General features: G+C 41.2%; 1 pseudogene; it reads right to left on the bottom strand.

Moving 5' to 3' along the window:
• Nucleotides 1-18,387: 18,387 nt before the first annotated feature.
• Nucleotides 18,388-23,103, bottom strand: LOC144255022 (bcl-2-like protein 13 pseudogene; annotated as a pseudogene).
• Between the last annotated feature and the right edge of the window lie 2,360 nt (nt 23,104-25,463).

Below are 25,463 nucleotides of genomic sequence, written 5' to 3'. Positions count from 1 at the left end.
ATGGGTCAGGGGTGTGTTGGTGTAATTGTGTCCACTTGTGTATCTTGGGAAGAGCAGAATAGACAGCATTACCGGTGAATTTTGGGGAAATCTTGTGTGAGGAAGAGAATCTGGTAAAGGGACTCATGAAATAACCTTACTTCCTTGACAATGGGAAAACAGAATTTGGGTCCATGGCAGGCAGGCACCCACAGGCAGAACCAGCCCCAGCCAGCTCAATTGTCTGGAGACCATGAAAGAGTGATGATCTTTTGTTGTCTTCCCAGTTGCCAAAGCTCAGGCCTCAGGTATTGAGTAAAGGCTTCGCCCATGTCTGGAGATGCTAGGTCAGTCCTCTCCCCCGGATGCATCTAGAGATTTTCCTGGAGGAACCCAGAAGTGACAGGGAACAGGCCAAGGCGGGTTGACATAATCCAGCCCAATACTCTGATCACCCCACCCCATACATGGCTCCCCAGGTTTGTGTGTGTGTATGTGCGTGTGTGTATGTGCGTGTGTGTGTGTGTGTGTGTGTGTGTGTGTAAATATGGAAGAAAATACTTTTGGAGCTCTTTTTCACTTCACTGTATGGATATTAGTCATTTTACAGTTTGCTACTATTTCCACATTAGAATTGTCCCTTCTTGGTTCCATCCAAGGGCAAAAATGAGTCAGTCCAAACACTGAATGAGCATGACAGGGTAGGGACCTGGGAGACAGGCATAGTGGAGAAGCTCATGAACCACCTGGTGCCTGTCCTGTGTTGTGGGGACCCATTCTTCATACCTGCTTCCTGCATACCTTCCAAAGTTTCATTACCACCTAGCAAGTTCTAAACCTGCTATACAAAAGGTGCACACCACCTCCAAGCCCAGGGGCACTTGCTCTTTCTGGCTGGGTCTTGGGAATGCCATAACAGTTTTCTGAGCCCCAGTGAGCTCTGTGGAAGCTGGGGGTTTAAGAGGAACACCATCCTAGGGTGTTTTGAGGATCAAATAGGATGAGCCCCCCAAGTGCTTGCCCCAGGCCTAGCCCTATGCAATGGGCTGCCTGGGGCTGTGGGCTTCTCTGTGTGACTGTCCCATTCCCCATAAAGCAGCACCTCTGCCTCAGGCCTTACTTCTTTGAGGTATCAGGCAAAGCAGTTTCCCCAGTTGGAAAGGAGGTTGAAGACTACCTCTGGGAAGGGCCCCAATCTAGATTTAGCTAGATATAGCCAAAAGCAGGGATCCAGGGGTGAATTGAGGGGCCTGAGTTATAGTGAGGTACCTGGGAAGGATCTGGTTGGCTTAATTCATTGCACAAACATATGAAACACCTACTATGCGTAGGCACATTTCTAGACACTGGGCATATCATTCAGGGAACTGGTAGAGGCTTCCCAGCTCTCCTAGGCTTTCATTTCTGTCCAGAAGTCAGCCAGTCCCACTAGGTGTCCTGGCAGATGAGGGGTACAGGACATTAAAGGTTTTACCTTCCTGTCCTCCTCTAGATATGGAATCTTCAGCTAGATTATGAGGAGGATAAACAAGAAGTGGTGGGTTTTGGATCAGGAGGAAGGGCTCCTGTCTCCAGAGTGGGATACTTGGGAGGCTGGGGGAGAGGGCAGATGAGCAAACCCAGGGTCCCACACTTGTTTGGATTCACAATAGAGGGCTGACATTTGGGGCTTCACCTACAGGAGGAAGAGACAACTGTAGGTGGGATCCCAGGCACTTAGGGAGAAGCAGAGGGGAGGCTGGTGGCTCAGACCAGGGGCACTCTTGAGGATTTATCCCCACCACAACCCATCCAAGCCAGGCTTGAACAGGATGTGTTGGGAATGGCCTGCCCACACATGGGCTTCACAACTCTGCTCTCTGTGCCCATCTGTACATGGGGCCTTGGAAAGGTGCAGGAGAAGGCCCCTGATTGTTGTCTGCCTGCTTGCCCCTGGTGCTTTCTGCTCCATCCTGCAAACCTGGCTGAACAAATACCCTGAGAATTTCTGTGGCTCCCCAGACCTGGCAAACATAAGCAGCACCTCTGCCTCAAGCCTTACTTCTTTGAGGTATCAGGCCTATGTGCTACCTGGCTCAGACCTTACTCTGAGGCCACAGACTGTAGAAGGACCTGTTTCAGTGAGGCTGAGCCCTATGGTGAGGAGGTTTGGGCTGGGTGACTAAAAACATTTGAGGGGGTCAGTACTTGGCCCCAGCAGGAGGAAGCTCCAGGAGCTGGCTTTTGGTCAGGAACAGGAGCCTGCAGGCAGGGGACCCTAGTCTGGGAAGACATCCTATTGTGGGGACTAGGGCTTCTCTTGGAGGCAGGGGTCTTCTATGAATGGAAAAGGCTCAGGGAAAGGCAGTTGTGTTTGAGATACAGAGCTGTCTGTCAGCAGCCTTCCTAATTCAATCCTTAGATTTGGGGTAGCACAGAGACAGAGGCCCTGATCTTGAAGAGAAGGAATAATCAGTGCTAATATCAACACTGAAGAAGGGTCAGCTCCAATACCATCCCCAGGGAGAGACCATGAGTCACAGGTCCAGCTACAAAGCAGGAGGAAGCTCAGTCCCAGGACATTCCACCTCTGGCAGCACATATTCCAGCTGTAGATATGTGGCAGCTGGGGCCACCTCAGTGGAGGTATATCCATCTTCCCTTCTGGCAGCTGATTTTCCAGTCATAGGGGATTTAGAGCTTGCAGGTCCAGAAGCAGCCAAACCAGACTTCATTCCACATAGTCTGAATGCTCTGGATCATATGGTAATTGGGGCAACATTTATTGGGATACAGCCTCCTCCTCCTGGGACAATGGACCTTTCAGCCAATATGGAACAAGAGCTGTCAGGTTTCCACCTTGGACAGCACGTGGCCCAGCAGCTGAGGATCCTGGGAAGGATGGGGCCACCTCTATGGAGATGTCTTGACATCTTGCTTTGAGGCATCTAATCCTCCAGCCATTGGGAATCTAGAGCTTGCAGGTCCAGAAGCAGTTGAGTCAAACTACATTCCAATTCTGGCAGCACATGGTCCAAATGCTGTGGATCCTGAGACAGCTGGGCCAACATTTGTTGGGTTAAAGCCCCCTACTCCTGGAGCAACAAATCTTCCAGCCAATATGCAACAAGAACTGGTAGATTTATGTGGGGCTGAGTCAGAGCCCATTCCACCTCTGGTAGTACATGGCCCAGCAGCTGAGGATCCTGGGAAATCGGGAGCCATCTCTGTGGAGACACAGCCATCTCTCCTTTTGGCAGCTGATCTTCTAGCCATGGGGGATCTAGAGTTGACAGGTCCAGAAGAAGTCAAGCCAGACCCAATTCCACCTAGGGCAGCACACCTTCTGGCTGTCGTGGATCTAGAGCCCTTTCAGGCACCTGACCTCCCTCAGTGTCAGTTCCTGGTCTTCACTCAGTGCCAGCTCCCCTATCACTTATGTCCTTCCCTTCCCCTGGAAAACTGTCCTGTTTATTTTTTCTTACACTTCTTTTTTTACATGCTAGGAATATCCTTTTAAATATTCTTAATAAAATTTAATTATTTTCTCATTTCAATTTGTATCCTGAATCCTCTCATGTTGCATAACCACCTGCACTGTCTAGCTGCAATCTGAAGCCCAAAGCAGAGTACATGGGTCCTGTGGGGAGGACAAGCAAAGGCCTTCTGGAGGAAATGAGACAGAAACTTCTTTTTTAGGGGGAAGACACATATTAGGGTAGGTGTCAGCACTCAGGATAGTTAAATATAAGGATCCATGTCAACTGTGTCAAAAAAAATCAAGCAGCTAAATGTACTTTTTCCAAGAACTCAAGGCTTTGAAAACAACTATAAGCTCATGGAATATCAAATGCCACTGCATATGTCCTTATAGACTTATGGTTTCAATTTTCACACACACACACACACACACACACACACACACACACATCAACTCCTCCTTGCCTGGAATCTGCCTCAGAAGAGAATAGGCCTCTAGGCATAAAGATGAATACATAGTTCATGGTTCCCCTTCTGAAGAACACACTCAAAATAAATACAAGTAGTATCAAATCCAGCTCACTTAGGTAGAACCAAAACAAACAAAGAAAAGCTTCAATTTAGCAATGGCATAGCACTGGCCTGTTCTCACCTGGAAACCACTGCCTGTAGCTTCAGTTTGGAAGTGTGGCGTTGGGTGTTGGGTCCATGTCCCATGTGTCACTTTTAACAATAAAATTCTTGTGGATGTAAAAGTGATGCTTTGGGCTGAGCATGGTGGCACATGCCCTGAAATCTCAGCAAGTCGGGAGGTTGAAGCAGGAGGATCGCAATATCAATGCCAGCCTCGGCAACTTAGTCAGACTCTGTCTCAAAATAAAAAAGAAAATGACTGGAGGCGTAACTCAGCAGTAAAGCACCCAAATTCAATCCCCACTACTGCAAAAAAATGTAAAAGGGTTGGAACTGCAGCTCAGTTGTAGAGCACTCCTGACTTCAATCCCTACTACCTCAAAACAAAACAACAAGCAACATGGTGCTTTGTGGGAAGCCCTGACGTAAGATAAAGGAGGTACTAACATATAATTTCTTCTTACCAAAACACTTTTCTTTTCATTAAGAGTTTAAATTCAATAGAAATGGAAAACCTCTCTACATTGGTCAGCATTCAGCACATCAGAGATGGGTATCAATTTGATGTGACCAAAAGGTTACAAACACTAAAAATAAATGGATGTTGACCTCAGTATAAATGTTGCTATTTAAAATAAATCTTCCAGTGATGTATTATTTTCAACTTTTTGGAGTGGACTTTTTTAAAATAAAGATGCATATCACAGTGGAAACAAGTTGCATCATACATATAACTACATACACACTCAACGCATTGGTTATTACAATCACATTCTCACTAGGGGAGAGAGTTTCATCCAAAAGGACTGTCTGAATACAATAGGCAAATTTAAATTAATTAATAAAAAAGACATCTCAAACAGCAAGGAATCCCAAACTATTTTTTATCATACATTTAATCATTCATGGCATCTTTACCTTGCACTGCTTTTTTTTAAAAAAAAAAAAAATCTGTAGTTGTAGATGGAAAGAATGCCTTAGTTTTTGGTTTACTTTTATGTGGTTCTGAAGATCAAACCCAGTGCCTCGCACAATCTAGGCAAGCACTCTGCCACTGAGCTACAGCCCCAGCCCTACTTTTTGGCTGCCATTTTGATACAAATCATAACAGTCTTGACACACTCTCTTGAGTAAAAAGCAAGGTTCTCACCCCCTCTCTCCAAGCTAAACTAAAAAGTCTCCACTATATCAAAAACAAAGGTCCCAATGTTGAACACATCCCAGCCCTGGGAACTTGGTATATCCCAGAAGTTGATGGATTTTACTCAGATAACATACTCCCCCAGTGTGGATATAAATGAGGGATAACTTTAATTCAAAAATAAAAATATTTTCCCATTGTTTTCAAAATATTTTTGTGCCAAACTCTTTTGCTAAAGATAAAAAGATTCTTTCTCTAAAAGACACTTGGCATATCAAGGTCCTGTAAAATAATCCAGGCACTTAGCAGGTCAGATCCTCCCTGACCTCAGCTCTCAGGGTCCAGCATCACCTGCTGAGGTGCCTAAGGCTGCTTTAGAGGACCTCAGTTCCCACTGCTAGGTTAATTTTCTAGCAGCAGCATGAGCTGTGCTTACTGGGACCCATTAGAGTCCTTTCAACACATCAAAATGATCAGATTTGCAGCACCTGGAGTCAAACCAAATATTGTATACTTACAAAGATGATAAGACTGATGATCTGAAATGATCCCCCTTAAGTCAAATTCATCAGGTTGCCACATGAATAGGAAGGTGAGCAGACGTTTATCTTCTAGTCTCCCTTTCTTGCCATTTCAATGTGTTTTTCCCAGCGTGCTGCTTCTGGAGAAAAGCACAATTCATAGACTTGAATTTCAGTCCTCTCACCTGAAGAGCAGATTGGCCAAAGATAGACACAGGAGGAAAGAGGATGAGCCAGAAGAGTTCACAATGATATACCGAGCAAACCATAGCTGTAGTAAGCAGAGCTAAAGTGCATCGTGTCCGCCTCAAGCTTTGAATATAACCCTTGCTGCTCTGCCACTGCAGCTTATTTTAAAACTGACATGTTTTTTTTCCCTTTCCCCTTCCCCTTCCCTAACCATGGGGGAAGCAAGATTAACCTTCTTCACATCCTAAGACAAGTTATCTGTCCTTTGGCTCACAGACCACAGGAATAAAGTAATCCAGACTTCAGGGTTGATATTTGCATATCCATGAAACACCTATCTCTCATGGCTACAAATGAATAATGATTGCCAACAGGGCACAGCTGTAGTGTAGTCTTTGCATCCCCTCTTTAGAAGCCCCCATTGGGATCCTAATTAGAATAAATTATACTCCACATATGTGTAATATGTCAAAACACACTCTACTGTCATGTATATCTAAAAAGAACAAATTTTTAAAAAAGCAAAAAAATAAATAAAAGCCCATTCTTCTCCCCTGACAGAATTATAGGAGCTGAGACAAGAGAAACCTGTGTTTCTCATTTGCTAATAATAACACTTCTTTCTCTCCAACCACCCTCCTTTGTGTGGGGGTGTGGGGGGTGGTGGGGGGTGTGGGGGGTGTGAGGGGTGGGGAGGGTACTAGGGATTGAACCCAGGGATACTCTACCACTGAGTCACATCTCTAGAACTTTTAATTTTTTATTTTGAAACAGAATCTCACTAAGTTCCTAAGGCAGTCCTCCAGTTTGCAATTCTCCTGCCTCAGCCTTCAGAGTCACTGAGATTACAGGTGTGCACCACCACACCAGCTTTTCCCTTTTTATCAAAACCTCATTATTGGATAGTTGTGTGGGACAAGGATGGAGATTTCATTATCAAAAATGACTTCGTCCAGAAAAAAGGAAATACCTGCTACTTAAGTAAAATTCTTATGTTCACTTAATAACCATTTAATTACAGCATGGGGGGGCAGTTAATGAGAACATCAGAGCCATTAATAAGCTGAATTTAGTCAAGGAATGAGTTAGATACTATTTATTTTTCGAGTTATTCATTTGCATAAAACATACAGAATAGGAAAATCCAGATACAAATTAGTGGTTGCCAAATTTTCAGGGGAGGGAAGAGAATGAGAAGGAAGTTCTTAATAGGTACAGGGTATATTTTGGAGACCATAACCATGTTCAGGAATTACACAGCAGTTATGGTTGCATAGCATTGTGAATATACTAAGATACACTAAATTGTCTATTTTTAAATGGTTAAAATTGTGATACTTTATCTCAATATAAAATTTTAAAAACTGAGAAGCACTGAAGACACTGCCAACATTATGAACCGATATTTTGGTAAATCACTTAGCTCACAACTTAATAAACATACTGTGCCCTTAAAAATCTCTTTCCTGTCCCACATACTTCTGTGGTAGTTTTTCCACTAACAGGAATTTCAGAAAATTCAACCAATTTCACTCAATTTCATAGGACCAGCAATGCACAAACTCAGGTCCTCCAGTGTTCCACACTTGGTGCATGAGGGCTTCCTCCTATTACGTTTAATAAGGGCCACATGTCACAATGGCTGAACATATTTATAAATAATAATCTTTCTTGGGGAAAAAAAAAACTATTGTCCAGAGACCAGTAACAAAATTAAACTGCAAACTATAGACAATAAGTTACTGAAGAAATCTTAGGTATTCAAATATACTAAGCAACTAGGGCTCACTCCAGCAGAATTACAGCAAACTGTGTGAAGATAAGATTTCCTTGGGAATTTTGGGAAGACAATACAGTTTTGAATTTGTGCTACCTACAGTGATTTAAAAAAAAAAAACCCTTCTAACACTTCTTTTAACAACCTCTCTATACTTCCAAATCCAAAATCGCTCAATGCATTCACAGCAATCACCTGGCACCCAGACTCTAAGCCTGATAGAAAGAAACAGATTCCAGCAATGTATGACCATGGCAGTTGTGATGAAGACTAGGGATTATCAGAGCTCATTGTTTCCTTTGCTGTCACAAGTACTTCACTTTTTCATACTGTTGTTCAAAATGTAACAGCTCAATTCCACCCCCACCCCCTTTTTAAAATGTTTGTTGTGGATGGAACTTTATTTATTTATATGTGGTGCTGAGAATTGAACCCAGTGCCTCACACATGCCAGAAAAGTGATGAAAAACTGTCTCTGATAGTTGGTGGTTATGGGTGTGTTTTGAAAGTCCAATAAGAAACTGGAAATAAGAGAGTAGCTAAACTAATACTCTTTCATTAATTTAACAAAATGTCTCCATTTACTGATCTAACCAACATTCATTTAACATCTACTACATACAATGATACAGAAGCAGTAATAAGCAATTGGGACTCCTAAGGAGTTCACACATTAGCAGTGGGTTGATAAAAATTACTTAATTTGGCTTTGGAAGAAACACATTAGGATCCTCAGGTCCTAATAACATGCCTCACACAAACTGGGTATGGAGAGCCAAAAGTGAACTCTGATAGCAATGACACACTCATCTCTCCCTCCCCAGCCTCCAGGATTTTTTCTTTTTTCTAAATAGCTTGAACAGGTTAAATGTTGAACAGGTTGTTCAACATCTGACCCTAACCATAAGCCACAGATTAGAGACTATCAGTAGGTTTTAACATAAAGTTACTTTGCAAGGTAATAAATCTTTTATAAATAGACTATAGAAAGTGATTTTATCTCTGGGGTTGGGATTATATCTCCAAGGATAGAAAGTAAGCAAAATGCTACTAAGAGTTCCTAAAACCACTAACTGGGTCTCTGAGGCCTGCCCATCTTAGCCCCCAAATCTACTCCTTCTAGAGGAAGTGAACCCATCCACCTTTTCTCCTATATTGAATGTAGTATTTTTAAAACCACCAGTCCATTTGGCCATGATCTATGGCCCATCATGAACACCAAGTGGTGTGTTCAAAGGGTGTCCATGGTAAGTGAAATAAGGGGTGAATGAGGGACTAAACCCACACAAGAACACTTTGGGGATTGCACCCACTAGGGAGCCAAGGAATCAGGGACAGGGAGATTTCCTCAGGACTGGACTGGTCAATCAGCTTTTAAAATCAACCCTGAGCAGGACTGAACTTGAACCCCATGTAGAGACGCCTGGGCATACCCAGGTGTAAGGCAGTCTATAGGGAGAGTTAGGGATACAGGCTCCAGATTGGACTGTCTGGCTTTCGATCCTGACTTCCCACTTAACAGCAACGGCAACCCCTGTGTGATTTCATCTTCTCATGTGTAGCTAGAAGAAGAGAACAGCGCCTATCTCACAGGACTAATCGGAGAATGAGATCGCAGTTAAAGGGTTCAGCCCAATGGCTAGCTCACAACAAACACCCAAGTGAACACATGCACCTCTATCTACTCTTTTCAGGGATTCCCTGAAAGACCAGTAAGTTCCTAAACTGAAATATTAACATGACAACTACTACTATTTGGCTGGACCCTAATTATTGAACCACAAACATCCCTATGAGAGAGTAGTATTATCCTCATTTAGAGTTGAAAACTCATCTAAACTCACCAGTAAATAAATAGAAGAGCAATAAAAATTTGATCACATAACAGTCAAGTGTGCATTATCTCATCAACCTACAAAAACTTAAAGATATTTTCAAAATATGCTTCAAATCCATCTCTACTTGAAAGCAATTGTTCTAAAATCCCCCAACCTCCTCCTAGTAAATCAGCATAATTATTTATAAAACCAGAAAAATCTGACAAATTCTGATAAACTATCGAAAACATTAACTACTTTTTCTTAACAGAATAAGACACAAAATAACTTGGAAAATAATTGAAACCACTTTAATTAAACGGTTTTAAAAGTTCAAAAGTACTTCAGACCCATGGTAAACCAAGTGGTTCCTCTTTGACTGTTTTGATCCTGCAGAAGAATCCACATATTCCAATTGGCCTGTATAACATCTCTCTTTCCCTATGTTACCAAGTGTGAAACAAAATTGGCAAGAAATAACAATAAACTCCAAATATCAACTCAACCAGCTCTTATGCTATTTAGGAAAACTTGCCATCACTTAATTGCTCTAAAAGAAGACATAACCAAATTTATACTAAGTGTGTCATAATACCTGATTTCATAGACCATCTTTTATAACTCTCATATTGAGCTGCATAAATATTCTATTTATTCAAATTTACATCTCCAAATACTTAACAGCTTCAAGGAAAATGAGGATAAAAACATATCATCTTAGTCAAAACTGTTTCCATCAAATGAACTGATTATAGATTTTCCTGAAAATAGGTCTCCGAGTAATTGTTAACCATTAAAGTTTAAAGGGCATGCTTGACTTGGGGAAGAAGCAGTGATAGGCTAAGCTGACCAAGATACTTTTACTTTACTTCCTATTTGCTTTGCCAGACATTACATAATCTTGTAATCCTGTTGGTAAACACAAACAGGATAGTGTAAAAAAACATGTAAACTGAAGCAGAAGAGCATCTAAAGTACCTCAAGAGTTTATTGTAATTTTAATAGCCTGAAACTCCAAGTATCAAAAGAAGAAAGGATTACCACCAAACTGTGAAATTCAAATATATATACAGGTGGCTTAAAGGCTGCTACTAGGTGCATACCATCATCCCTGACAATTACTATCAGGTAGATTCAAAGTACAATGACATAAATCAAATAACTGGCTTGGAATACAACGTTTATGACAATGAATACATCTGGAGAGACTGTGAAGGTGCGATGTTTCTAATAACCTTCATCAGGCCAGCAACAGGCAGTCAAGTTGTGGCAAGATAGGACCTGGGCACAGAGCCTTTTCTCATTTCAATAGGGAGACCTCCTACAGGGGGTTGGGGGGCAGGCTGCCCAAACCAAAGTCTTCTTGAAAGATGAATTTTAAATCTGAAAGAAAAAAGAAATGGAAGATTACAATAGCAAGGAAAATGCTATTGTAACAATTCTTTCTTTTCCTTTGGTGCTGGTCAACGGCTTATGTGCATAATACAATTCTCTTTCTGGAAATCATCAGAAACAAATGCACTTAAAAAAAAAAGAAAGAAATGCACAACTCCATCCAGATTCTTCACAGGGAAGATGTACTTCAAATTCCTTTTCCTGGGGAAAGAGGCAGCAAACCAGTAACCTTAAAATGTCAAAAAAAGTTTTTGTTTAAATTGAACATGGTTTCTTCTAGTCTTTCAAAGAACACCCACTGTGGTGAGCAATACCACTATAAAAGGTCCCCTTAGGAGGTGAAATCATCTGAGCAGCTGCTACTCTGCAACTATGACAAGGCCTTACAACATCCCTGAGAACAACTCCCACCTGAGCTACAATGAAACTGCTGTCTGGTTAGGATCCTGTGGAATAAACATCAATAGGGGAGAACCCTATTCATGGGTCCACTTTGGGTGGAGTGAACCAGGGAACATACAAGATAGGTGGGGGCTAAATAGTCTTATGTAGAAAAGGGAAGATGGGATATATTGATACTTTAGGAACATTTACAATTTCCAACTCTCCATGGAGCCTCTTGATAAAGAAGATAACTACAACACAACAACTGAATTTCAGCAGAGTCAGACTGTTATTAGCAAGGCAAGAATTGAGATGACATTTTGTTATTTATAGCAAGAGAAGAGTTTACATTGGAAAGTCATGGGTCAGCTGAGCAAGAAATGCCTGGTCAATCCTACTGATCATGACATCTGAGTGTGGAAAGGCCAAGCAATGCCAGTAGGTATTTCCCATCTTGCTCCACATCTACACCACTGGCTTTTGACCTCAGCAGAAGAGAAAGAATAGAAAAGACAAAAACTAGAAGAGGAAGAGAAAAAATGTGTAATGGTGACACATGTACTCAGTACTTGGTGATGATTACAAGCACAAACACTCATTAACCAAGAAAGCTAATGAAAAACTACCAGCAGTGATAACTATCCTGTACCCACAAAGCTTCTCAGACAGTATCTAAGGGGAAGACATCAGCTACTATTAGAAGCCCCTGGACATTATCTTCCTTACTTTTTAAAAAGCATTTTTTATAACTTTATTTATTTTTATGTGGTGCTGAGAATCAAACCCAGTGCCTCACCCATCCTAGGCAAGTGCTTTACCACTGAGCCCCAGCCCCAGGCCCTGCCTTCCTTATTTTTCAGAGGTGGGATATACTTGGTTTTCAGAGGAGCCTATACAGTGCCTTTATAGAAATTAGAAAAAGATTGGGGTGAGCAGAGTACAGGACATATCCTGCCATATGTGGCCTCCTGCCCTAGTCTGCCCTTTTGCTATAAACATCTGACCCAACAATGTGCTGAGAGCCTGTTGAGACTATTTTTCAGCATTAAAAAAAAACAGTGAGAATTTGGGAAAAGCACTAAATATGGAGTCAGAAAATTCAAATTATTTTCGTGCCTTTTATGTGGTAGACTTTAGAAAAGTTATAATTTCTGAAAATGTTTCCACAATCAATAAAGTGGGAAGTAAATAGATAGAAATAGCCATTAGAACTATTGATGGCACATGAAGGTACACAAAGGCACTGGAATAACCTCTGATATATTGCAAAGGCTCAAATAATATTTGCAAAAATTATGGCTATCCATGTAGCTTTTTTTCCTTAGGAAAAGGACATTCTAATCTGAAAAATACACCTCCTAAATACATGGATCTCACAGTTGGGAGGATAGTCATAATGCCAGGTCTCAGTTCTGACACAGAGCATACTACTGAGACTTCAAATGAGATCTGCTGGGTAAAGATTTGTTTATGGGCTGAGAGCTGATCCTATTACTGAGCCAATAGCCTCTGGCCCTCTTGCTAAATATAACCATATCATAAAACAGAAATTCGTGTAAAAAAGACATAAATTAAGAGAAAGGAAACAGAAGGGATGAAGTTTCTTACCTATAAAACCTTTTCTTTATAACAGCTCTCAAAATTAGAAAAGTCAAATGTCCATGTGTCACACCTTTAGGGAAAAGAGCAAGAAGGCAGCAGTGTTTCATAGTATTGAGGGAATTAGCACAAAGACTGAGAAAATTAATGGCAGCTGTGGTTCAAATGTGTCTCTGATTTTACTGTTTTCTACTACAAACCCAGGGCTGTGTTTGATGTGACATGGGGGCAAGAACACAGGCAAGAGGAGAAATCAGGATGACTTTGAGTTAGGAATGCATGAATCAGGTCACCAGGGCATTTCTATCTAGAATATTTTCTAGAGGGCAGGAACTATTGTTCACAGCCTAGGCCAGAGACCCTGTCTAGATAGATCTTGGCTAGCTGGATTCCACCACCTGCCTATATAAAAAATAGGACGGAAACAGAAAAAAATACATTTACGCAATATGGTAAAATTAGGGAGAAGCAGCTACAATCCTTCCCCTGCAAGTCCCATAGAAGCTCTTACAATTTATAGAAAGCAGGTAATACACTCACATAGGTTTAGTGAGCCTGTGCTACACAGGCAGGGGTAGAGGATAATCTCCACTCCCATCTTCCCTGGTGTTCCCCAGGCTGGGGGTGGGTACAGTCCTTCAGTTTTTAAAAGGATGTGGGATGCAGAAAATTGTCCTCACTTTTGTACTGCTTCATAATGATCATGAGAGTTAAGAATTAGCACATAAGTAGAAAGAAATAAGTTGACATTCTTTAGTTCTGGTATTTTTCTCATGAAACCTTCCCTGGCTTTTGGCAATACAACAGTTAAGAAGAGTTCTACATGGAGCATGTGCAAGGCCTTGGTTTGAATCTTCATGGAGAGGAAAGGGAGGAGTAAGGCAGGGTGCAGGAGTGCTTGCCTGTAATCCCAGTGACTTGAAAGGCTGAAGCAGGAGAATCACAAGTTTGAGGCCAGCCTGGGCAGGTAAGTGAGATCCTATCTCAAAAAAAAAAAAAAAATAGAAAGGACTAAGGTTGTAGCTCAGTAGTGAAGCCCTTGCTTAGCATGCCAGTAAATGCTCCCTCAAATAAAACCAATAAAACAAAATAGCATCTAGAATACAGAATGATCCCAAGCAACTGTGAGAGTCCATGGACAAAAATAATCTTCATTAATCTCACTTTCCAGATCTCTGACGTCCAGCAACATCAATCAAGGTCCAACAAAACACAAACATACCTCCCAAAATGGGACCCTGAAAATCAGAACATAGAGACGCAGTGCATGGGCTGGGGGTGCAGCAAAACAAAGATACAGTCCATGATAAAGCTGAAGATACACAAACACAATTGGATCTCTTCCTGACCAACTTCTAAACGTATTTCTTTCAGGAAAAAGATTTTATTTTAAAAGAGAAACTTCAAAAAAAACACATTTAAAACATCAGATCCCAGCCAGGTATGGTGGTGCATACTTGTAATCACAGCTACTTGGGAAACTGAGGCAGTAAATTGCAAGTGTAAGGTCAGCCTTGCTAACTTAGCAAGACGCTGTCTTTTTTTTTATTGGTTGTTCACAACATTACAAAGCTCTTGACATATGATATGATTGACATATCATACATATTGATGACATATGAATCTTGACATATTTCATACATTAGATTGAAGTGGGTTATGAACTCCCAATTTTTACCCCAAATGCAGATTGCAGAATCATGTCGGTTACACAGCCACAATTTTACATAATGCCTATTAGTAACTGTTATATTCTGCTACCTTTCCTATCCCCTACTATCCCCCCTCCTCTTTCCTCACATCTTCTCTCTCTACCCCATCTACTGTAATTCATTTCTCTCCTTGTTTATTTTCCCATTCCCCTCACAACCTCTTATATGTAATTTTGTATAGCAATGAGGGTCTCCCTTCATTTCCATGCAATTTCCCTTCTCTCTCCCTTTCCCTCCCATCTCATGACTCTGTTTAATGTTAATCTTTTCTTCCTTCTCTTCCTCCCTGCTCTGTTCATAGTTGCTCTCATTATATCAAAGAAGACATTTGGTATTTGTTTTTTAGGGATTGGCTAGCTTCACTAAGCATAATCTGCTCTAGTGCCACCCATTTCCCTGCAAATTCCATGATTTTGTCATTTTTTAGTGCTGCATAATACTCCATTGTGTATAAATGCTACATTTTTTGGGGACTGGCTAACTTCATTTAGCATCATATTCTCTAACTCCATCCATTTACCTACAAATGTCATTTTAGTCTCTTTTATTGCTGAGTAATATTCCATTTTGTGTGTGTGTGTGTATATATATATATATATGTGTGTGTGTGTGTGTGTGTGTGTAGTGTGTGTATATATATATAATGTGTGTATATATACACTACATTTTCTTTATCCATTCATCTACTGATGGGTATCTAGGTTGGTCCCACAGTTTAGCTACTGTGAACTGTGCTGCAATGAACATTAATGTGGCTGTGTCCCTGTAGTATGCTGCTTTTAAATCTTTTGGGTATAGATCAAGGAATAGAATAGCTGGGTCAAATGGTGGTTCCATTCCATGTTTTCCAAGGAATCTCTATATTGCTTTCCATATTGGTTGTACCATTTTGCAGTCCCATCAGCCATGTATGAGTTGGGAATCAACCTAACAAAATAGGTGAAAGACCTCTACAATGAAAACTACAGAACAATAAAGAAAGAAATTAAAGAAGACCTTAGAAGATGGAAAGATCTCCCTTGTTCTTGGATAGGCAGAATTAATACTGTCAAAATGACCATACTATGAAAAAACACTATTCAGATTTAATGCAATTCCAATCAAAATCCCAATGACATTCCTTATAGAAATAGAAAAGGCAGTCATAAAATTCATCTGGAAAAATAAAAGAGATCCAGAGTAGCTAAAGCAATCCTTAACAAGAAGAACAAAGCAGGTGGCATTACTATATCAGACCTTAAACTATATACAGAGCAATAGTAACAAAAACAGCATGGTATTGGCACCAAAATAGACTGGTAGACCAATGATACAGAATAGGGGACACAGAGATTAACTCACATAATTACAGTTATCTTATGTATGAGCCAAAAACATACACTGGAGAAAAGATAGGCTTCTCGTGCTGGAAAAACTAGAAATCCATATGCAACAAAATGAAATTAAACCCCTATCTCTCATGATGCACAAAACTCAACTCAAAGTGGACCAAGAACCTAGGAATTAAACCTGAGACCCTGCTTCTAATAGAAGAAAAAGTAGGCCCCAATCTCCATCATATCAGATTGGGCTCCTACTTCCTTAATAAGACACATATAGTGCAAGAATCAAAATCAAGAATAATAAATGGGATATATTCAAACTAAAAAGCTCCTTCTCAGCAAAAGAAACAATCAGTGAGGTAAGGAGAGCCTATAGCTTGGGAGCAAACTTTTACCACTTGCACATCAGACAAAGCAATAATACCTAGGGTATATAAAGAACTGAAAAAAAAAAACAAATAACCCAATTAGTAAATGGGCCAAGGAAATGAACAGACACTTTTCAGAAAACAATCAGTGAGGTAAGGAGAGCCTATAGCTTGGGAGCAAACTTTTACCACTTGCACATCAGACAAAGCAATAATACCTAGGGTATATAAAGAACTGAAAAAAAAAACAAATAACCCAATTAGTAAATGGGCCAAGGAAATGAACAGACACTTTTCAGAAGGTGGTATACAATCAGTCAACAAATATATGAAAAAAATGTTCAATATCTCTTGCTATTAAAAGAAATGCAAATTAAAACTACTCTGATTTCATCTCACTTCACCAGAATGGCAGTTATTAATAATACAAACAATAATAAGTGTTGACAAGGATGTGGGGGAAAAGACTAAGATAAATCTGAGATGAGTTCTTATCAGCATGTGTGCCTTGCGGAGTGACACTCAGGCATAAGAGGACATAGTTGTATACTAATCAACCTGAAAATGATGCTGATTCTCAATTGGCACCCACTGCTTTGGGTCCTTCTTTCTCTGGCACTTGGGTTGTGAGGAATTCAGGTGAAGAAGCCACTGTTCTTGACCTATGAAGGCCAAACAAACTACAACCTCGACATTAGCCTAAGTCTTGAAAGTCAAGCTTCCTTTTCCAACTTTTTATTTCAATGATATTTATAATTGATAAAATATTTACTATTTTATTTCAATAACTCAATTGGTTCTATAAGCCCAAGCGTGACAATCCTCACATCACAAGAGACCTGCAGTGGAGCTGTATGACCACTGCTAAGACCGAATTCGGATATTGGGGGGAAATATAGCAACCTAGGGGAATACAGTGAATTTTTGTTATCAGGAGTGCTGCTGGCAAGTTACCATAGGGAAGAGAATGATCACTGACCAAATAGCAATCCTCCAGTAGCCAGTTAATGCACTGTACTTGCAAGTTAGGGAACCCTAGGTCTGTGATGTTATCTTCTAGATATTTTTTGAAGGGAACCCTAGGTCTGTAATGTTATCTTCTAGATATTTTTTGAAGGGAACCCTAGGTCTGTCATGTTATCTTCTAGATATTTTTTCAAAAGTTTGTAAAGGTAGCACCTCTCCAAGAAGGAGCTTTAGGGCATTTCAGGGGCTTGTCAGAGGTAGCAGGGACCTCAGGGGTGCCCTTTCCTTGGAAATGGGATGAAAGAGGGTGTGGGAGAAAACAGCAGCAGTGTGATACCTAGGAGGTGGTGGGATGCTCAAACTACAGTATGAGGGGAGGGGGTGAAGAGCCAAAAGGGAGCAGCTCTGAAACATCATGGCCATCAGGAAAGAGGAAGCTCCAAGTGGATTGATGACTGGCAAGCCCACAACTGCAGAGCTCACAATTAAGCCCTCTGCACTGGAAATTTCTACCCCCGAGTTTCCTAAATGAATCCTCTTCCTCTAAAGCCATAGCCCTCAAAGGAAGCTGATTTTACCTACAATGGACATTTGGCAATGTTAGAGACACTCTGGGTGTCCTCACCAGGAATCAGTGCTCCTGGCATCTGGTGGGTGGGGGTTGGGGTGTTGCTGACCATCCTACCATGCACAGAACTACAACAAGGAATTCTCAAAATGTCCATAGCACCAAGGCAGAGAAACCCTGTTCTATAGGGAATATTTTACTCATTAAGAGTCTGAATCTAGCATGAGCCTAGGTCCTTGGAATTGACAACCAGACCAAGATGAATGCCCTCTATGTCCAACCCTAATATGTGGATCCCACTGCTGCCCTGTTAAGTGGACACCCCCAATCCTCCCAGGGGGTTCCACAAATGCCCCACTGGTAGCTTCCAGTTCAAATTCCAGCAAGGACAGCTCAACCTTAGACCCTCTTCTTTCTCTCCTGAAGCAGCAGCTAGTACTTTTTCAAAGCCATAAGACTCCAATTGCCACTGCCTGGATGTCCACAGCAGTGCCCCTTCAAACAGCTGCATAGACTTGCCCTCAGATGACAGCCAGCCATTGGAGGAGGACTTCTTGCTAAGACTGCCTCCTCACAGAGATCTCCTTGTCACTTGGCAGGGCAGAGGGCACCCCCTCCTCTGCTTCAGTAGGTTCCATGGCTGCTACTTTCACCTCTTCTTCATCAAGTTCCACAAACAACAATGGTGCAGGGCAGGCTTTCTCAGCTTGCAATCATTTCTGTGTCATGTTCCCTCATCTCCAGCTAAAAAGTGGCAGTGGTGTGTGGAAACAGGGAGCAGGGGCTCTGGGGAATGCCTCTTGCAGCTCCCTGGCTGGCAAGGCAGCCCTGGCAGTCTCCCCAGTGCCCTCAGGTATCTCTTTTTCTTTCTATGCACAATGTCAAGAGTTGTTCTCTCTCCTCTCTCAAGCTCATTGCTCTCTAAACTTTTGACTTCTTCAGCATCCATTGCGATCTGCAGCCAGGACTCAGGCTCTAGGGACACTGGTAGGCTCTCTGTGTGCCAACTCTGGCTAGCTGACAGCAAGACAGGTGAGCTCTCTGACTGCCAAGTTGTCACAGTTAGAGACTCTGGGGGACTGACCTGTCCAGAGTTATCACTGGGCAGGATATAAATTTCATTGCTGTCTTCTGCAATGACTTCAGGGTATTTCTCCTCATCAGGCTCAAGACTAAAGAAGTGCCCATAGAAAAGGAGGAAAAAATCCAATACAAAGAATGGTCAATATTGTAAAAATAGATGTCAGGTTGGATAATATTTCTTTCATGAAGTTCTGGGAATAGATACATTGTTTATATCTGCACAGTTTATGGATTGAATGCATTTATTTGTAGGCCATGCTGAGTAAGAATTTTTAACAGTACTTTGAGGGGTTTCCTGAAAATTATGAACTAAAAGTTCACATGTATTCAATATAATTCATATAACTCTGTTTCAGTAATGAATGCAGGACAGCAAAAGAAACAAGGCAAGATCCTGTTCTCAGAGAACCTATTGCTTAATACAGTATGAAAATAATGTTATATCCAAAAGGCCAGTAAGACTACAGATGAGAAAAATGAGTTCTTTTGGTGGAGATGAAAGAACATGAGGGATGAAAGAAAGCTTCACAGTGGAACCAGCAACTATACTGGACTAGAAGACAGGATGGTTGTTTTGATTATTTATTTGTGGTAGTGGGGAATGAACCCAGGAACACTCTACCATTAAACCACATCCCCAACCTGTTTTGCTTTTTCTTTGAAGACAGGGCCTCACTACGTTGCCCAAGTGGCCCTTGAACTTGCAATCCTCTTTCCTCAGCCTCCAGAGTCACTGGGATTACAGGCTTGCACCACTGCATCCCAGGAAATACTGTATGAAAAGAGTAAGAAGATTTTGATGGCAAAGGTCATGTGGAAGACACAATACCAGCAAAAGCATAGAGCTGTGAAAAAGCTGGGAGAGTAAGCCAACCTGTTTAATTAGTGCAGATGTGCATATGAAGTACCGAAAGCTCAGCTGGGACAGGACCACAGAGGAACCTGACAGAGAGCTAAAAACACTGGGACTTATTCAATAGGTGATAGTTCATCACCAAATACAATACAAAAGTAAAACAGTACTTGCCTGGCATGTACAAGGCCCTGAATTTCATCCCTAGCACACAGTAACCAAACCCAAATAATTTTAGAAACCAAGAAAATGTGTACAAGCTTCAGTCAGGCACAGAGACAGAAACCCATAGAAGGCATGAGGATCATTTGGAGGATCACTTGAGCCCAAGAATTCAGGTAACAGATCCTATGTCAAAAATTAAACAAAAAGGGAAATAAACTTCAAAATTAACTTTTTAAAAACCCAAACAGAACAATTAAAAATAAAAACAATTTTAACTAATTTTTGTTGTTGTTGCTGTAGTATTAGGGAAGAAATCCAGGCACTCTGAACATGATAGCAAGTACTCTGGCCCTGAGCTACATCCCTAGCCCTATCCTGTCCCTTTAAATTTCATGATGGGATCTGGCTAAGTTGCCCTGAGTTGCATAGAGTTCTGAATCCTACCTGAGCCTCCTGAAAAAACAGGATTACAGGTGTGTTCCTATTTTGTCATTCTAATACCAGCAGTTCAATGACAAAGTTATACACCACTTCTAACTCTGAAAAGCTGCTGTGTTCCTAATTCAATCAATATTTCTATTGTACATCAATTAATTATTCCTTTCTTCTGCCTTCTCATTGCACTTTGAACATACCCACATGTTGGTGGATGCAACATTGCACACAGTTATTCTCTTCAACTAGGCCTGAGCTTAAAAGGGCCTATGTTTTATTCAATGTTTGTATACTCCATCAAACAGGGTGCCTAGCACAGCATATGCAATTAAGGCATACTGTATAGTACAACTAATTTCTGAGGGACTTAAACAGCATCATATATATCACCCATTAACCTTTAGAAAATTCTTATGAGCATAAATTCTTATATAAAATGAGTGATTTCATTAGTAAATTAGAATTACTTCTAGATAATCTGAAGAATATGTGGGAAAAATTTCTCTAAGAACATGTCTTTAGGCAAAAATAAAGTCTAGTGTGTCTTTCTACTTATCCATGAAAAAAAAAAAAGAATATGAGTTGGGCTGAGTGGGGTGGTACACACCTGTAGTCCCAGCTACTCAGGAGGCTGAGGCAGGATGATCACTTGAGCCCAGGAGTTCAAGACCAGCCTGGGCAACATAGAGACTCAATGTCAAAAAAAGAAAAAGAACACGAGTTGGTGCTACTAATATTCACTGTTCCACAAACCAGAACTCCACCTTTGATAATCCACACAGATGCTTAAAACACACATAGAACTGACTCACTCTCATACGACAGAGAAGATCAGCAGTTATGCCTGAAATATAGGGTTGGAACTATATGACAAAGTCCAAGTTTGATGGACAATGTCCATGGTTGAAGTAATAAGGGTAAATTAGGATAAAATCACTTTTTTTTATCATTTGTTTCCATTTTTGGTGTTGGGGAATGAACCCAGGGACACTATGCCACTGAGCTACATCCCATATCTTTTTTTTTTTTTTTTTTAATTTTGAGACAGGTTTTCACTGAGTTGCTTAAGGTCTTGCTAAGTAGTTGAGGCTGGCCTCAAACTTATGATCCTCCTGCCTTGGCCTCCTAAGTCACTGGAATCACAGGTGTGTGCCACCACATTCAACAAAAAAAGTCAAGAATTATCTCAAATGAGATGATGCAAAGCAATTCAGAGTGTATAACAATCATTTCTCCCTTTCAGTTTTACTACTTCATACAATAGTCAGAAAATTGGCTCACATCTGCATGGTTGGAAAATGTCATCTCTTTATGAAAACAACAATGCAGGACAGTTTCTACTTTGTCTGCCAGTTAATTTATTTAAGTTGCCCAATTTTATTCAACTACCTAACAAATAAGCATAAAGGCCAGTCTCAGTAGATTCAATCATTTATAGCCTGAAAATGTGGGCTTTTTCTCTTAAGAGCAGTAAATCATCATAGGGCTTTTCCTCTAATTTTGCTATTCTGAGTTCCAGAAGAGTGAAGAACCCTTCCGGTGAAATTTAAAAGCAAAAACTGTCAAGTACTCTGTTGGATTATTCAATTGTTTGCTAATTGCTTAAAGACAGTTGGTTTGCTAAATGACACTGAAGAAAATCTGGGACCCAAGTGGCACTACTTAGACCAATTGTTTCTGAGGAAAGAAAATTATAGAACAGTATTTATAGGTTAACTATTAAGAGATGGTGGACACTAATACTGTGCATTTTTTAACGTGTCAAATACATAGTCCAAGAGTTTATAAACTAAATTCATGTATTATTACCTCTAAGAATAGCATTACAAGATATCCCCCTTCCAAGTTACTTGTGACAGCATTTCAAGTGGAAGCAGTCTTGTAAATAAAATTTCTGTTAAGCACATAATTTAAGGAAATTTTTACTGAGAAAAAAAAATCTTAGTCCACTGGTAACAGAAAGTATCAGTTTGTTGGATTTAAAATGTTTCCCTTTGGGGGGGGGGCTGGGGATGTGGCTCAAGCGGTAGCGTGCTGGCCCGGTTGCATCCTCAGCACCATATACAAACAAAGATGCTGATAACTAAAAAATAAATATTAAAAAAAATTCTCTTTAAAATAAGTGAAATAAATAAATAAATAAATGCAAGGGTATAATGCTAAAAATTTCAACGTATTAAGTTAATGGCATACCTTGCTTTAAAAAAAAAGTTTCCCTTTAAAAAAAAGAAACCCAAATACATACCCTCTGTACAAGAAAAGTATAAAATTTTGGATGATCACGCTACATAATATAGAATGAAACTGGTTAAAACTTTTCCTAATTTATTTATTCCGTTGAAAGCATTAATTTGTGAGCTAATGTTTATGTTTAGTTCAGCTGCATTTATGGCAGGTATCATTTTCAAATCCGCACCCATTTTTCCTGAAGTGTAAGAACTCAAATTTTATTTTTAAAGGTCAACAAATTATAGAGCAAATTTTTTAAAAAATTTTTTTTAGTTATTGATGGACCTTTATTTTAATCATTTGATTATTTGCGGTGCTGAGAATTGAACCCAGTGCCTCATAAATGCATGGTTAGCACACTACCAGTGAGCCACAAACCCAGCCCGCAAATGTTTTTAACTACATTTTTTCCTACTTTATACTTATCAGTTGCAATATTAACAGAGGGCTAATGTCTATGGGAAAAGTGAGCTCCTCTTGGTCAAAGGCTATTCCCCTACCCGCTCATTTGTAACCTCCCGGACCAGGTACTTCGAGATGTCCTGAGATGGGAGGCCTGATTGTAAGTGGGTCTCAGGACAAGTGGGAGACTTCACAAGGGTTAGCTCGGGCAGCGGAGGGGGCGGGGCTCCTGGCGCCTCACCTACAGCTCCGCCCCTCACCGGGGCCTCTCTTCCCAATCCTGACGGGGCCGGGGGCGAGAAGCCAGGCAGGAAAGGCAGAAAGCTCAGCGCCAGCGACAGGAGGGAGGCATGAGGTCCCTCACGACTTCGGAGCTGCAGCCACCGTGGCCGTCTCACGCTCCCCGGGAACCCTGCAGCCGTTGCGATCGCTACCACCTGCCCAACTACCACAACCGCCGCCGGCGCAGGCACCACGTGGGCGGGGCGCCCGTGGCGTCATCACGCCTCACCCTCCTTGGCCCCGCCCAGCCCCGCCCCCAGTCCTGCCGCGCGACCGGGCTCCCGGCCTAGGAATAGATGGCGGGGCCCTCAGCCTCGCGGCGTTTCTGAAAGCACGCCAGATCGGAGCCGCGAAGCCGGATGACTCGGAGCGGCGGTGGCAACTCGGCGCTCAGCCAAGTCGAAGGCGCAGAGCGTACGCACACAGTCCTGCGGACACGAAAGCGCTGTGCGAGGCAAATCTAGCGGGCACCTGGCGCCGTGTTTCATTCAGGTAACTGAATTGCCCTGAGTTTCTTTTCGTCAGAGCCCTGAAAAGAGGATAACAGTAGCCATCCATTTAAGGATGTAGATAGACTGTCTCTAAACGGAGAGTGGTCTGAATTATCTTTATTCCCTGCCTCCTAGTGCTCATTAAGAATAGTTTAAAATGCCTTCAAAATGAGAGGAGTTGAGAGTCATCATTTTACAACTAACCTCCCACCATCATAATTAAACAGTTTACACTCCCTCACAATCCTGTTAAGGTTTCCTGTATTCACATTCATTCATTCATTCAGAAAATTCCACAGTTTCATCCTGCTCATGTTCTCTAATTTTTTCCTCCCAAGACACACTTGGATCGTTTTAACTCCTGGGTCTGCTGTACCGTCTCCCCCTTTGTACTGCCAATATGATGAGAATTCTTAGAGAATGTGCTGTCATACAAGGTAACTATATAGCCACCATGAGACAAGCACCCTGAAATATTTCATTTCTTGTCTATCCAGGTACTTAGCCAGGAAAAGCCATTCTTTAACTATTTTTCAAGACCTTTCTCATCTCAGCCTTAAAGTCCAATGGAATTTCTCTTGCTGGATTCTGGACTTGCCTGGGACCTGTCCCTCTTTCTTTCTTTCTTTCTTTCTTTCTTTCTTTCTTTCTTTTTTTTTTCAGTTTCTCACTTTTGGAATGGAAGTATCTGTACTGTATAGTGATTGTTTCTGGAAGCACATAACTTGTGTGCTTCACAGGTGGAGAGAAATTGTGGCACTGTCTTACTTCACCATGTTCACTGAAGTAATTCATATGACTGAATCTTACACATGCAAAGTCAAGCTAAAAAAGAGAAAATACAGAAATATATGTAGAGTACAATTTCATGAATACACAGTTCAAAAATCAGTAAAACTGAATTATGTGTACAGAGAGGCACATATACATGGTAAAACTCTAAAGAAAATGAAGGACATTATTACCATAAAATAGAGGATGAAGTCCAGCTTTGTGGTGTGGACTGTAACTGTAGCCCCAGTTACTAGAGAGCTGAGGCAGGAGAAACTCTTGAGCCCAAGAGTTGGAGACTAGCCTGGAAAATATAGCAAGACCCTATCTCAAAAAATAAAATAAAATCCAAGGTGGTGCTGTGGGGAGCAGTGAATGAATCATTGCTTTGAACTGCCCTGGACAGCTTGGGATATTCTGGTGCAAAGGTGCCAAGAAAATTGCCCTTTCCACCTTGGGAAAATTTCCCTTTCCACCTTGGGAAATTCTGGTGCGAAGGTGCCAAGAAAATTGCCCATTTAGGGTGGCCTCTGTTAAGAGGAAAAATTCTGCGCCAGTTTGGGGGACTTATTAGTTCAGTAACCTTGGGTTCAAAAGCAAGAGCACTTGACCACTAAACTGCATCTCCAGCCCATTTTACTTTTCTTTTGAGGCAGGTTCTTACTAAGTTGTGCAAAGAACTTGCAGTCCTCCTGCCTCATCCTCCCCAGTAGCTGGCATTACATGCATGTGCCACCATACCTATTTCACAATAGAAATGCTCTCCAATAAACAGAAAACAAGTACTTTATTTATAACTTGTAACAAGCATGGAAGGAAATACATCTCACGCAAACACAAGTCAGTCGTAAGCCATCATACTTAACTATAGCACAGGTAAAAATAAGAAAGTATAGGTAGCCAAATGTCCATGTATTCAAAG

The sequence above is a fragment of the Urocitellus parryii genome, chromosome 5 (assembly GCF_045843805.1).
Source record: "Urocitellus parryii isolate mUroPar1 chromosome 5, mUroPar1.hap1, whole genome shotgun sequence".
In the NCBI taxonomy this organism is placed as follows: domain Eukaryota; kingdom Metazoa; phylum Chordata; class Mammalia; order Rodentia; family Sciuridae; genus Urocitellus; species Urocitellus parryii.
This window is presented reverse-complemented; position numbering and strand designations above follow the sequence as displayed.